Here is a 12,925-nt window from a genome sequence, read left to right as displayed (position 1 = left end):
TCCTCACCAACTCTAGATCCCTTCTTGCCCTGGTTCATTATGAAGCAAATTCCATTTCATTTAGGTCATGACCCGTTGTTTGATTTTTCAGAGAATTATGACCTACTTGGTGGCACAGCTTTGTGCTTGTTTTTAGCTCTTCGGAGAAACTAATAAGTAAGCTAAGTACCAGAGCACAAGCGTTTATTTTTAATAGTGGCCTTTCGGTGTAACCAGCCATAAAATATTTAGCGTTCTTCCTTGTAAATCTAACAGCTACTAGTTCTGAATCTGCTGCTTTTTCTCCTGATCTTGATGAAGTCTCCGATACCTCACTGTGAAGTATTATGTAAAATTCTGCCAAAATGAAATCTCTGGCCTGAAACACAGTAAAGAGTCTGTAGCTTAGAATAATGCCAGCTAAACTGATCTATGCATTACCATAGCTTCTAGAACAAACATAAAAAAACTGAGATCTTCCCCCCCCCCCCCCACTTTCTTAATCCACCTTTCTCTATACTAGTCTGAAGATGAGCTTGTAAATGGTCAATAAGGTGACCAGGGCTCAATGATATTTTCCTGAGCATCTGGTCTAGATCCTCAGCTGATGTAGATCATGTATATTTTGAAACTCATCACACCAGCAGCCGATTAGGTTCCTGAACAGTAAATATTTATTTCTGTAAGGCCCTGTTCAACTTTAACAAGATATCATTTTCTATTCCAGCTCTTGTCCCGGATTAATTCCAGATAAGCAAATTTCATAAAGCATGTTACAGCAAGACAGAGAAACATAGCAGTGTTTTGAAGCCTGGTTTTGATTTTTGCTGGAAAGGAAGCATGTTAGTGATGCTGTACCTTAACCAGGTGATACTGAAGTTTCTCCACATCAGATTTGCCCCCCTCCTGAAACAATAAAAGTGCTACCAGTTGGGCTGCAGCACACAACGCATCTCTGAATAGTGTGACAAATGACAAGGTACATCTAATAAGCAGACCTCTCGGAACAGGGGGGAACCAGAGACTTGGTAGAGACACAGCCCTGAAGACCTTACTTTGCTAAAACAGTCTCCGAACTTCGCTTTTGTTTGTCCAAGTGGGGACTCCAAGACAGGCTGTAATGCATTTATCCGATAAACTTGTCACACGAGAAAGGCTGTGCAGAAGTGCTCGGTCGGGTCTGCCTTCACTGAAAGGTAAGAGGATCCCAGGTTGTTTACTAGAAGGTGTTGCACAATTCGCAATGCAAGTTAAAAACCAGGCTGGCAGGCTCTGTGGGAGCCATGCGGGAGGGCACTTCCCCAGCTGCCTGGGTCAAAGGCTTGCATAACGTCAGGAAAAATAATGTTTATCTATCTGTGACATTATTTGAAGTGTAAGCTTCGTTAAAAAAGATCATCTGTTGTAATTTTTTTCCCCATTAATTATGTGATTTTGGATTTCTAAGATACAAAGGGGAAAAAAGGGACTGCCTCATTGTAGTGACGAATATTGTTCTGTTAATTTTAGATTTTGTGGCACTCTCTTGGTAAACCATGTCACACTTCAGGTAATTACCTGACCCAATTGCACGTGAGTAATAACGCCAGGATGCACAGATTTGCTTTATCTCTGTTCTGTGCAGTGCTAAGTAAGAAGCTCTGGTGAAGTCAGTGCCGTTACTCCAGTGTGAGCTCCATTAGTCTCATCTTCACACCACACAGACACATAAACGGAGCGATGCTGCTGCTGTTTTGTTTTAAACCCTTTATTCCGAGCCGAGTCTTCAAATTTATCTTATTTGACTCGATAAATGTTTGATGGTCTCAGTGTAGCATCTAGTGGAGAAAGGGTAAATAACAGAAAAAACACGGAGCAGAGATGTGCCGTTAACCCTTGCGCGGGGCAGGGATGGAAATGTGAACTGCTGGGGAGAGGGAGCGCTCCCTGCCCCGGATCCTTCACCAAATGCTTCAAGGGTTACTGGAAGCGGCCGCTGTTAACTGGGAACAATGTGGGGCTTGTGATCCTGGCAGAGCAGGATGGTATCGCTGGCTTGAGTTCAGCTCAGGAAGGTCTCTGTGTCTGAGGTGCACAATTCCTGGGAAGACAAATTGTCCTTGAGAAACTTCCCTGCTTAGTTTCAATTTGCTCTCGCTCCGGCGGTAGCATTTATGTCCTGGCTCCCCATCAGTTCTGCGTTTCTCCCGTCCTCTGAAGGACAGAGCCAGAGCCACGGTTCCCCACGTTCACCCTGTCTCATTCCCTGCACAGCCCAAGTGATGCTGGTGTTGCTGCAGCCGCTGGTTGCACTGGAAACACCGCAGCCAGACCTGGCTCAGCGTGGATTTGGCTCAGGACTAGCCCTGGACCCAGGGCGCAGCCAGACCTGGTGGGGCTCGGGGGAGTTGTGAATGGGCAAGCAAAGCAGGAGTTGTTCCTGCAGCCTTTCCGCAGATTTGATCTGGGATTCAGGCGCTTAGCTTTCGAGATACACCAAATCTCAGCAGGTCCTGAAAAATGGGGTCCTCTGTGAAATTATTTAAAAACAGCAAAAAAAAGCTTAGAGTTACATTTTTAGCATTTTTTTTCCTGAATGTCATTATTATAGCCTGTTTATAAACAAATGACAGTAGAATATCCATGCCAAGGGAGAAGAAAGCTCAATTTTCAATAACCATGAATGTAACAGATTAAAGAATGGAAGGCTTATTTTATAATTATTTTCTTCAAACTTTATTGGCACTTTTTGATGTGTATGATGTCTTTAGCATTTTATGGGGAGGTGAACAAAGCAGCACAAATCCGTACACCAGACTCTGCCTTGAGGCACAGTTCTTAGTGGAGAGTCCTCCAGAAGCACCACTGTTAGAGGAGGGAGACAGCTCTGAAATTAATGATGGGGCTGCAGAGCCAGTTCCTCATGATATGGCATGGAAATGTGCTGCCTTGGGCAGGAATACAAAGTAGAAGGTAAGTATGTCCCTCATTAAGAGCACCTCTGGAGAACACTGTGATTAATCCAGAATTATCTGAGATGAAATTTTTTTGCAATTCATGAGGACTCTGTAAATTGCCACATACATGTAGCAAGCAATTACAGAAGCATCCACATTAGCCTGGTGGCACCGACCAATATGTAGCAGGAGACTTAAGGGTTACCCAGTTCTGTATTTGTCCTTGCTATATGTTCTAAGTGAGAGAGAGATTCTGTTCAGATCTCAAAAAATATTAAATAACCCCTCCTTACTTGATGTTTTCCATTCCTTTGAACCACTGGGGATCCCATCTGGTGATCCCAGAACAGAAGCCCACTGGAATCAGAATAACTACCCTGTTTTCTGAGAACTTAAGAAAGGGCAGCAGACATCACTGAAAAACTCTCACAGCAGTCCAGTAAGTGACAGAGCCTGGAGCTGGAGAGAGCAAGCTCCAGATTTTTACCTTTTTTAAGTGGAGGGGAATCACTTGATGAATGCTTTCCTCTGTCCTAACGGTAACTTGGGAGTATCAGCAGCAACTCTACTGGTAAAGCCAAGCATTCAAAAAAGAGTTTGTTTCCAAGATTGTGAAGTACAAAATGTAGTTACATTTTAATTTGCATTCTGTTTTTTCTGGCATTTTCAACTTTCATGTTTCCAAGTCCCCGCAACTATTATGACTAGCAGCATTGTCATTATCATTCTTATCATCAGCACTATGGCTGCTTATAACAGCAGTATATGAAAGCTAAGATTCTTAGATAATAAGGAAATTTCATGAGCTGTGGGCAACGTTACAGACCTGCTATAGATCAGATAAAAGCCACATTAAATCTGTGAGTAATTGGTAGCCTTGGTGGCGGTGTCACCAGAGAGATGAAGCCATCCTGTCCTCAGTGTGTGGTCCCTTTGCGGTTGGGTGAGATAGTGCAGGTAGAATAGCGATGTCAATGCAACACAAACGCTTCATTATTTTCAATGCAGTTCACCCTTTATTGGTTTCTCTGTTCTTCTACATCCCTGCTAACCCAGACGCCAGTATTGTGTCTCTGAAAGCATCTTTTCGGGGTTCTATCCACCCACCTAACAGCAATAAAATAGGTTGAAAACTTCCATTGCCTCTCTGGTCCTCTTGTCTTTGCTGGTTGTTTTGAAGTGTGTCATCTGGCATACTCCAGCCATACTACCTGTATTTTACACATACAACCTTTTTGCAGTCTTGATCTGAAAATCATTTTTTTCACCCTATTGGAAAATGCGGTGAGCTGAATTTTGTGTAAAAGGTGATGCTTTTTATTACAATTAACCCGGCTAATTTCTATACAATCAGCCCAAGCCTTCTAATCATTTTTTGCTATTTATAACGTGAACTTTGGAACTACTTCAGGATGCCAGAAAGTGAACGTTCTATGAATCAAGAATTCAGAACGAGTTGTACAGTTCCTGGAAGAACTTAACCGGTCAAAAATCTCTCTTGACAATTTTAATTACTTTGCAGGGAGGCCAGAATGTGGGTGTACCAGGAAGTAGTTTGCACATATGTTTTGTTTAGCTGAGTTGCTGCTCTGCCGTCTTTTGTCTTTTTCTTAGGAAAGGTCAAATTTGGCAGTTTTCTGTACTGCGCACTCAAATAGATGGTTAATCCGAGGTAAAAGCAAACCACAAGAGTCAATAAGTACTCTTTTATTTTTCTCTTTAGAGATACTTGTGAAGAACCTTCACTTCTGAAACACGTCATGTTATAATGCAACGAAGAAAGATGTTCTTAGGGCTGGAGTTGCATTTCTGGCTATGGCTTACCAGCGGGGGAGAAGCCTTTCGCTGGTGCTTGCTGTTGGCAGACAATGTCGACCTCAAAAACCTCAACTGTGAAGCTGCGGAGCAGGGAGAGGTGACACACGGCCTCCTCTGTGTTTCGGATGAGTGAGTACTTCTGTGCAAACTTTTGTAAAGAGCCCTGTGAAAGGCCAAAGTAACCAAACACTACAGTATTTTTTTTTAAATGCCCAGCAACAAAACAGGAAGGGATGACAGAGCAGCCATCTTCTCCTCCCTTCTTTTATATGTATTTGTGTTTTTCAAAAGGTTTCCCGATGTTTTACTTGAAATGGACCTGAAATATGAAAACTGCCCATCTGAAAGCCTGAGCTCATTCCAGTGCTTGCCTTGCAGATCAAGGAAACAAAACCAACAAAAGCAACTTCTTTACAGAAGTGGAATGTGTATTGCTTATCTACACAGGCCGCGTCAACTTAAAGAGAATAAAATGTTGTGGCCTTTGCTGACAAGGGGAGATCTTAGCAACAGAAATGTCAATAGCATTGAGTACAGAATGCAGCAACCTGTGCACATACAGCGTAACTGCTGTCCAACTTTTAGCTTTGAAAGAAAACTCTCTACCTTCCTGAACGTTACCTAGAATTCAGCCAGATACAGGGCAATGTAAAGTTAGAGCAATTTCTCAGTATAGATATTTACAAAAGGAAAAAAAAATAAAGCCTGCAGACCTGGAATCTGCATGCCTGAGCTATTAATTTCAAAATACTCATTGGATTTAAATTTTTTTTTTCTTTTGATTACAGAAAGAAATCACTTGTTCAGCAGAACTGAACAAGTTCCTTACAAATTGAGCCCACCAATACTCTTGGTTTTTTGAATGTTTCTTTTTCTCCTCTCAAATACTCCAGAAATTTTCTGTCAAGTTGCAAAGCCAGGCTGGCTTTGGTGGCAGTTCTTAGCTGGATTGCTTAATGATGGACCTAGAAAAGGCAAAAACTATTTTAAAACATGCAACAGTTCAAACCAAAGTTATAGGCTTGCTGCAGAAATTACTGGGTGAGGTTCTTTGGGCTAAGTCAAAGTGAAAGTCTAATTAAGTGGTCATTTTTGGCTTTGTATCTATGCAAGTGGTTTGTCTAAAATAAGATCACGATGGATCTCATCTCAAAAGTTTGATCGAATCCCTTTTAAGTTTCTAAAAATGTTCATTAGATGTTTCATTCGTTAAAACATTTCTCATGGTTTCTTATGTTCAGTACCCACAGGTTATGATAGGAAGCAACAAGTCTGTGACAGACATCTTTCTGCTCCAGCTGTAATGTAAAAGACTAAATTGAGTCACACCAAAGGTCCAGATAACCTGGCGCCCTGCAGTTGCCTATAGCAGAAATATAAGGGCAGAGGAGTTACAGCTCCATTTCTTCTCATATTTACCATCTAAGTTTCTAGCAATCTAAGAACAGAATTGGAGCCTCTGCCCTTCTCTCTCAAAGCAGTCTTTTCTTCCATTAATTTCTCTAGTTACTTCTTGCAGCCTGTAGTATTTTTGGCATCTAAAATATCTCACGACAATGAATTACCCAAATTAAGCAGATGTTGTTTAAATAGTACTCCCTTTTGTTTGTTTTACACATCCATCTGAAAAAAAATATTATTAGATTCATCCTAGTTCTTGTAAGAAATGAATAATTGCTCCCATTTGCGGTCCATCTTCCAGATAGTCCCAGAGCAGTTGATCTGTCCTACTTAGAAGATGCTCTATCTTTCTGATCAATCTGGTCACTCTTTTTTCTGTCTTTTCCGATGTTATTCTGATGCTTAAGATGCTACCACATGTCCAAGTGCTATAATCAGAATTTTGTGTTGTATTAAAGAACATGATTTCTTGGGATTTCTACAGTAGCATTATGTTTTCTGTTTGCTTTTTCATACTCTTCTTTCCTTATCAGTCCCAACTGCCTCACTGAGCACTGAGATAACAATTTCAGAGAACTGTCCACAGTGACTCAAAATATCTTTGCTGACTGATATGAACTAGTTTACATCCTACTATATGGCACAGGTAGAGAGGTTTTTTTTTGTTTTCCCCTTATGGACATCTGTGATCATTGCACTGTAGCTGCTATTTTATCACCTACTCAGCCTTATCATGAATTTTTTTTGCTATTTCATTCCAGAAATTTTGGGTTTGGATTTCCTGAATAATTGTGAATCACTGGAAAACACTGTCATCTCACTGTTCAGTCCTGTTTCACTTACCACTGGAGAGCATGTTTTAAAGCACAGGTCCTTTTGGAATCTCCTTGGTTACTCCCTTCTTTGTGATAATTTACCCATCCATCTTCCTTTCAAAAACTAATCACAAAAGGAGCTCCCCTCTTGTGCTTTGTAAACTGTGTTCAGTTCTGGGCTCCCCAGTTCAAGAAGGACAGGGAACTGCTGGAGAGGGTACAGCAGAGGGCTACAAAGATGATTAGGGGCCTGGAGCATCTCTCTTATTCACAGAATTTCACAGCATCTTCTAGGTTGGAAGGGACCTTAAAGATCATCTTGTCCAACTGTCAACCAATGAGGGGAAGGCTGAGGGACTTGGGTCTTTTTAGTCTGGAGAAGAGAAGACTGAGGGGAGATCCGATCAACACCTATAAATACTTAAAGGGAGGGTGTCAAGAGGATGGGGCCAGCCTTTTTTCAGTGGTGCCCAGTGAAAGGACAAGAAGAAATGGGCACAAACTTGAACGTAAGAAGTTCCATCTAAACATGAGGAGGAACTTCTTCACTTTGAGGAGGGTAGGGCACTGGAACAGGCTGCCCAGAGAGGTGGTGGAGTCTCCTTCTCTGGAGACATTCAAAACCCGCCTGGACAAGTTCTTGTGCAGCCTGCGCTGGGTGGACCTGCTTTGGCAGGGGGGTTGGACTAGATGATCTCCAGAGGTCCCTTCCACCCCCATAGCATTCTGTGATTCTGTAAAAATGTTGGGGGAAAATTGTGTACATGAGTGCTTAATCTAGGCTGCATGTTAAATGGTCTTCATGTCGTGTCTACAGTCCCCTTACTGTTCAGACTGGGAAGATACTGAACACGCTCTGTCTCCCTCTGTCCCATACCTTTGGATTTCCTTTTTGTGGAAATCAGACTAAAGGAAAGCTGGGAACAGAAGGAGGAGGCAGGAGATAGCAGAAGATGGTACATACTTGGTCTTCTTCCAACAGGGAGTTGGATTAGGGCTGAGAAGGACTCCAATGTCCCAATGTTTATAGAAAGTCTCTATAAGCCAGCTCCTATCTATCCATGTTTGCTGACATTGCTGGCATTTTTAAAGGGCTACCAGATTTGTGGTTTAAATCTCTTCCCATTATGTGGTGATGAGCCATGTGTTTGACTGCTCTGTCATTTCTAGGTTTCGCCTGAAGTCTCTTCCAAAAACTGGAATGTCATATGCCAGTTTCCATTCCTCCAGAACGGAGTTCACTCCAAACCATAAATTACAAAGCACAGTTAATAGTTTGACAATTTCAGATCTGAGTTCCTTTAGAACCCTGGGCTGAGAAACAATTCATCCTGGGAAGCAGGTACCATACAATTTACTGACTGGCTCCAAATCCATACATACAAGGTTTTGTGAATTTTTTTTTTCTGACTGTGCCCCTAAAAAAGATTTTGTTGTGGCAATCACCTCAAAATCTGCCATAAGGAGCACCGGTAGAAAAAAAATACTTAGCTTTTCTCCTGTGCTTTCCTTGAATGCTTCTGATGCACCTCTGTTGCCTGCTAGTTCCTCATGTTCTCTGGCAGATCTCCTGTTCTTGATGTATTTGGAAAAGTTGTTATGCTTCAAAATTGCTTTTTTGGCCTGCTTTATTATGGTTTTATATTTAACTTGCCAGAGTTTTTTCCCATTCCTCTTTTGGACAGAAGCAGAAAATAACAGTATTGCACAAGTGCAAAGGCACAGATGGCATTCACAAAAGGCTCAGGTATTTGCAGCGGGTATCTAAAAATGTAACCTTGTGCTACTTTGAAGCCTGTTCAAGGCAAAGGAGTTTGTTGAAGGCTGGCTGGGGAAAAAAGGACTACTCAGAGTGTGGTCTACCAGCTGTAGGTACTGATGTTTCCACCAGCTTTTATTGTCCGTGTATTCCTAGAGGGTTATTTTTTAAATATATTTTTAAGAGAAATGCAGCCAGCCTCCAAACTGGGTAATAGCTGCAGCAAGCTTATTAACACAAATTATTATTTCACAGTGTTCTAACAACTAGTATTGTGGAGCCCTGTTGCAGCTGGTATTGCAAGTTAGTCCCTGCCCCAAACAGTGACATGATTCCGTCCCCGTAGCTCACCTGGGACACTGCTGAACAAGCACGCTCGGTATTTATGTCAATACTGCACTTTAGCAGTGATCCCAAAGCCATGTTCAAGCACAAACTTGCCTGCCATTCACAGTGCCCGCTGGCACGCTCCCAACCAATCTCACTTAAAGGTTGTGCCTGTGCCCCCGAGGTTTCCCTGAGCAAGGTGTGCATGCCTAAGTGTTTTGTTTAATCAGGAACCCCACTCGATAGAAAATGTATCTGCTATTAAACATACATTATGCTTGATCTTAGTGTTAAGTGCCTTGTCTCCAGCCCCTTTCCCAGCTCAACTCCACCTGTGGTGAGAGTCATTCATCCTGAATTGCTTTAATGCAGTGTTTAAGTGTGTCATCTTGGCAACAAAGCAGTTTGCATGGCATTTCAGTGAGAGCTTTAAAATCCCATTCACATTTTTAATATACATTTCTCTCACATAAATTATCGCAGCTTGGTTGGCAGGTCTTGCATGAGTAATAAGGTTGTTGGCACAAACACATACTTTTAAGTAAAGGAGAAGCTTTTGTTTATTCCTATGTTTATATGACAGCTGTGAGGTTTAATTTCTACAAAACGGTTTAAGATACTGGCATTTTACTAGCAGGACATTACTAGTCGTGAGACAACTTATCCTCCCCAAAATGCATCAGCAGCAGTACAGATAAATCCCCATGCACGGGTTTGAAAATTAAGCTCTTGCTATGTGAAATATCTATGCAAAAGGCAGCTTTTGTTGCTTATAGGCACAGGCAGACTGTAGCTGAAAACTTGCTCTTATATAAAAGAGCCACCCTACTGAAAGAGAAGTGAGCTGAATGCACTTTTTGCATATGAAAGGAACGCGCTCTCCTTCGAGTAAATAATGACAGAGTCACATTTCACTTTGCTTTCTCTCATTCATAATTTTGGGAAGTGATCACTCAGGGTATATAACACGTAACTCACAGATCAGAATTCTGCAAACTAAGTTCTCTGCTGAACTCGACATTATAAGGTCTGAGCAAAGTCTGTACGCAAACATCCTGCGGTGCAATTTTGCTCCATTGATGTTGTAAGAGCATGAGCTGGAGAACTTTGTCTCAATATCTATTTTTAAAACATTTAGCGCTCTGCAATGTGGGCTGACCTGAAGTACTTTGCACGCGGTGAGAATCTTTCACTCCCTTTATTTCGGGCTCTGAATCAAGCCTTCTGTAAACAACGAATTCTAGGAATTATAACGCATTGTGAGGAAATAACTTAGGAACCTTTGTATCCTTTGGAACCTTGGTATCTGTATGTGTCACCAATTTTGTGTTAGATTAGCAAAACATATCCTTTCATAACAGCTTAAGGTTACATTTGCCAAATGTTGTGTAGCTCTGCAGTCACATTGAGTGGTTTGGATTACTCCTCTATTACATGCTTTGTATAAAGTAATGTATTAATTATTGTTATTCTCAGATGGAACATAACTGTATGTTTGGTACAAACCAGGCACAAGCAAAGAAAATTATATGAAAATGCGAGAGGCAGACTTTGAAGCTTATGTGCAAATGGATTAAAATGCATCTGTGCAATTTGAGAATAAATTTGCTGTGATCTGAAAGAGAATTATCAGGAAGCGGAGACAAACTCTGCAGCTAAGGATCCCTTTAATGCACAGAAGAATGTACCTTGTCCGGTGCTCGAGACGCTGGCAGTAGTTCAGAAATGCAGTTACTGGGTGTCTCGAGGTGGACTGCAATCAGTTTGTCAATATAACTATGGAAATGTTTGAGAAGAGCTGAAGCAATAAGAAGTGGCATTACCGATACAATGTGTATTATTTTGGGGCTTTATGAAATCATCAGCCTAGGAATTGTTCAATCCAGGGGAAATGTTCACATTTCAAACTTTGTCAGCTTTTTTATAGACTTTCATTAATAAAGTTTAAATAACGGGAATTTATGGTTGTTTTGTAGTCATAATCATTTAGAAGTCTATTATTTAGAATTGCTCTAGAGATTGTCCATTGTCAAAAATTCCTGCTTGACTGCCTGCCCCAAATTCAGTCTTCCAACCCCTGATTCAAGAAAGATGAGACAACTGCAGAATCCCGTGTGTCCTAATACTCTGGAAAAGGGAGAGGAGGCTAAAAGAGCTTGGATTATTTGGCCTAGTAAAATAAAGGGGGTATTACTGCTTTCTTAAAAATAATTGGGGCTAAACACCGCTAAAAGGGAAGAGCTATTTAAGCAAAAGGACGTAATTGGGACAAGAACAATTTAGGCTGGAAATGTACAGAAGGTTTCCAGACATCAAAAGAATGACATCTTAGAAAGCTTCCTAATTAGAAGAGGACATGCAACCTCCCTTAGTAGTGGGCAACCTCCCTTAGTAGTATTCTGCATCTTGCTGTGGTTAGGAATTTAATTGTGAAATCCAAGAACACATTCCCAACCACATACTCTATGTGTCTGTTATTTGGTAAAGAGCTCGTTGCAAGACATTGTCTTTTAATAAATGGGCATTAAAGACATTTTAAGCCAAACCCTTTCGAACATAGTGCACATACACAAAAGCACCGAGTTGTGTCAAACCAAGTCTTGCAAAGCCAACCTCCCCGCACGCCACGTATGGAAATCTTTACGCCTCGCACCTTGGAGAACTCTGGCAAGGACTCACAGCCAGAAATGACTTCCCTGGGACATTTGCAGGGTGAGGCTGGCTGGACATGTGAACAAGACCAAGGGCTACCTCAGTAAGACAGCCCCGTTCCTCCTCTCTGGCTCATTTCCTTCCACCATAGGGATTCCGGCTACCCGGCAGCCCCGGTGTCAGTGCAAACTCAGCTGCCGTTTGAGGGGCACTGCCCTGGCCTGGCTGTGACACGCCAGCCCCGGGAAACGCAGCGGCACCGGTTAGCTGCCCTGCCTGCTGCTGAGGCCCCTCACTGCCGCGGTTCGGGCGAGCAGCAGCTCACCGCCCTAAGTGTTTCCCTCAGCTCTGCTTTCTCCTTACACTCCAGAGTCCCTCCGGGTCGGGCCTGCCCTCCAGGGCAGCTCCGACCCTGCGCACCCCGAGAGGTCCCCCCCCAAAGCTACTCCCCCGTCAGGGGCGCGGTTAGAGCCCGCCGTCCCGCAGCCCCGCTGCTGAAAAGAAGGCGGGGGGAGGAGGGCACGCCGCAGGCCCCCGAGGCTGAGGGCGGTGGGACCGGGCGAGCCGCCCGGGGCTCCTACAGCCACAACATCCCTGAGGAACGACCGCTCCCCCCGGGAAAGGGGAAACCGGCAGAAAGCGGTGGCGGCTGCCGCTGCGGGCCGAACACCCGGGAGCGCCGCCGCGGCCCTGACCGACGGCTCAAGCGACCGATCCACGCTCACGGACGGAGGTGGAGCACCGCCCCCTTGATTGATGGTAGAGCCACCCAATCACGCCGTGGGCCGGACTCTCAGCCCCGCCTTCTCTCTTTCACGGACAAGCAGCTGGGCCAATCAAAATGGAGAGCACACTTCCCTTTAAGCTCTCGCGAGCTTTCCTGGCCCGGCTCCCGTCCCCCCGCTCCCCCCGGCCGCCGGGTGACTGCGCAGCCGCCATGTTGGTTGCTATGCTGCCAGCGCTGCCCGTATGAGGCGGGAGGGCGGCTGCGAGGGGAGGAGGCTGCTGTTCCGCCCCCCTTCTCCCCCGCAGACGCTCGCTCACTCGCCGGCAGGGAGGGCGCCTCTGCAGAGCCCCGCCGCCTCTCCTCTCCCCGGTCCCCTCCGCCACCCGGCCGGGGCTCCGCGCTGCTGTGTGTGAGGCGGCGCCCTGCCCCGTGAGGGGAGCCCCGGCCCGCGCGGCACCCGCCCGCCCCGCCGCCCCCTCGCTGTGAGGAGAAGGGGGGAAGGAGAGGCCGG

Source organism: Calidris pugnax, unplaced genomic scaffold (genome assembly GCF_001431845.1).
Source record: "Calidris pugnax isolate Ruff unplaced genomic scaffold, ASM143184v1 scaffold21, whole genome shotgun sequence".
Lineage (NCBI taxonomy): Eukaryota > Metazoa > Chordata > Aves > Charadriiformes > Scolopacidae > Calidris > Calidris pugnax.
This window is presented reverse-complemented; position numbering follows the sequence as displayed.